Raw genomic sequence first — 3087 nt, 5'->3', positions numbered from 1 at the left:
ACACGGCCTACCCAGGTTAGATTCCCAGCATCCTGTATGGTCCCCCCAAGCACCGTGAGGTGTAATTCCTGAGTGCAGAGCCAGGAGTAACCCCTGTGCATCGGCAGGTGTGACCCAAAAACGCAAAAAAATAAAGAGTACCTAGCCCTCACGGCAGAGCCTGGCAAGCTACTTGTGATGTATTTGAGCCTTTATGAAAGATTAGGTAATAATAATCTGAGGGCCAGCGTCAGGATATTTAACTATATTCCATTGATCTGAGGCCTGTCTTTATCTGAATATCATGGTATTTTGATTACTACAACTTTGTAGTTGGGTTTGAAGTTGGGGAAGGTGTTCCCTTCTTCTGTTTACCAAAGATTGCTTTAGCTCTTCATGGGAGTTTATTGTTGTGTATGACTTTCAAGAGTGTTTAATCTATTTATTTGAAAAATGTTATGGGTATCCTTATAGAATGTGCATTAAATCTTTATAGAGCTTTGGGGTGTATTGCCATTTTGACAGTGTTAAACCTCTCAATCCATGAGCATGGGATGTGATTCCATTTCCTCCTATACTCTCTTATTTCGTAAAGTAGAGCTTTGTAGGTTTTTTTTTTTTGGTATAGATCCTTAACATTTTTAGTTGATTCTAATATACTCGATTTTCTGAGGTATTATGGTGAATGGGATTGTTTTTTCTCTATCTCTTTTTTCTCTTTCATTATTAATATATGGGAAAGCCATGGAGTACCAGATATTGATTTTGTAATATGCTACTTTACTAAACAAATCTATTGTTCCCAGCAGCTTTTTTTGTAGATTCTTTGGGATTTTCTAAGTATAGTATCATGTCATCTCCAAATAGTAAAAGCTTGAGTTCTTCCTTTTTTATCTGTATGCCCTTGATATCTTTTGTTTTACCGAAATCATATGACAAATACTTCAAGTACTATGTTGAATAGGAGTGGTGAGAGTGGGTAACTTGTTTTGTGCCTGATTGTATTTTGGAATTCTAGTTCATTGATTTCTGCTCCAAGCCTTCAGTTTTTCCCCATTGAGAATAATGCTTGCTGTGGGTTTGTGATAATTTGCTTTGAATATATTGAGGAACGTACTTTCAACTCCCATTTTGTTGAGAGTTTTTCATCATGAATGGGTGCTGGATATCATCAAAGGATTTATATACATCTATTGATATGATTATATGACTTGTATCTTTATTTTTTGACATGGTGTATTCTGTTGATTGACTAGAGAATGTTAAGCCATCCTTGCATCCCCAAGATAAACCTACTTGGTCATAGTGTGTGATCTTTTGTTGAGTTTCTGGTTTCTCTTTGCTGGTATTTTCTTGAGAATCTGTGTATCTGTATTCATCAAGGAAATACGTCTGTAATTTTCTTTTTTTTGTGGTGTCTCTGTCTGATTTGAGTATTAGGTTGATATTTGCCTCATAGAAATTATTTGGGAGTATTTCTGATTCTTCAATTTCCTGGAAAATCTTGAAAAATGTTGGCAGCATTTCCTCTTTAAAGGTTTGAAATATTTCACTATTGAATCCATGCATCTGGGCCAGGGATTCTGTTTGGGGGGATACTTTTGACCATCATTTCAATTTCCTTGGAAGAGATAGGTTCAAGTATTCCAAATCTTCTTGGTTCAGCCTTGGGAGGTAATTGGAATCCAAAAATTTATCAATTTATTCAAGATTCTCTCATTTCCTGCTGTAAAGATTCTCAATATAATCTCTGATGATCCTATGGATTTCTGTAGTTTCTATTAGGATATGCCCCTTTGCATTTCTGATTCGATTTGTTAGAATTCTTTCTCTTTGTTTCTTTGAGAGGCTTCTCGTGGTTTATTGATTTATTTATTTTCTCAAAGAACCAGCTTTTGCTCTTATTGGTCTTTTGGATTGTATTTTGGGATTCTAGCTCATTGATATCTGGTAAAAGTTTTATTATTTCCTTCCTCCAGCCTAGTTTGGACTACTTTTGTTGGTCATTTTCCAAAATCTTGAGCTCTAATTTATTCATGCAGGCCCTTTCTTTCTTCCTCATGAATTCTGGCAGAGCTATACTCTTTCCTCTTAACACTGTTTTTGCTGTGTCCCACAAGTTCTGGTAGCTCGTGTCCTCATTCTCATTTGTTTCTGGAAACTTTTTATTTCCCCTTTGATTTCTTCTCTAAGCCAACGGTTGTTCATTACTTCCCTTAAAAAAATATTTCCTTGCTGAGCTTTAGTCTGTTTGATCTATTGAGAAGTGACAAAGTCGTGTTGAAATCTCCAACTAGTATTGTGTTGCTCTCAGTGTTTTTCTTTAAGTCTATTAGAAGTTATTTTTAAGTATTTTGCTGGTCTGTCATTAGGAGCACCTACAGTGAGGAGGGTGAGTTCTTTCTGATGTACAGATCCCATGATCATGAAGAAATGACCTTCACTGTCTCTTACAACCTATAGCCTGACGTCCATATGGTCTGATACTAGTATGTCCACTCCAGCTTTGTGGATTTGTTCTTTTCTTTCTTGAAGAATTGTTTTCCAGCCTTTGACTTTGAGCCCATGGTTGCTTTGATTGTTCAGAAGTGTTTCTTCAGGCAGCAGAATGTTGGGTTCAGTTTTCTAATTCTACTTCCCATTCTGTGCCTCTGAATTGGCACATTTAGTTCATTGACATTGAGGAGATTGTTGTGATGGGGATTTGTGCTATCTTTATGTAGAATTTTTGTACTTGTGTGGATTGTCTTAGCTTAAAGTCGCCCGGTTAATTCTTCTTGCAACAAAAACATGGATCACTTTACAAGTTTGCATGTCATCTCTGTGCAAGGACCATGCTAATCTCTGTATCATTTCAATTTTAGTATATATGTTACCAAACATAGTATGAGTTAATTTTTCCATAATTTTCTCTTATTACTTTGAGTGTTGTCCTTACTCACTCCTATGGCAGACAGTGATTCCAAATCAAGGAATGTATTTCAAAGCAGCTTGAATAGATAGATTTAGAATTTTAAAGTCCTAGAAAGAAAAATTTGGTTTTTACCATATTATATTTTACCATACCCCAGGCATCAGTTTTAGAAAATAATTCTTTTGGAAGATGGT

General features: G+C 35.8%; 1 pseudogene; it reads right to left on the bottom strand.

The window, feature by feature from the left end:
* Positions 1–2763: 2763 nt before the first annotated feature.
* On the bottom strand, positions 2764–2862 carry LOC130041019 (uncharacterized; annotated as a pseudogene).
* Between the last annotated feature and the right edge of the window lie 225 nt (positions 2863–3087).

The sequence above is a fragment of the Sorex fumeus genome, unplaced genomic scaffold, assembly GCF_029834395.1.
Source record: "Sorex fumeus unplaced genomic scaffold, SorFum_2.1 ptg000095l, whole genome shotgun sequence".
In the NCBI taxonomy this organism is placed as follows: Eukaryota; Metazoa; Chordata; class Mammalia; order Eulipotyphla; family Soricidae; genus Sorex; species Sorex fumeus.
Note: the sequence above shows the minus strand (reverse complement) of the source record. Positions and strands in the feature narration are given on the sequence as shown.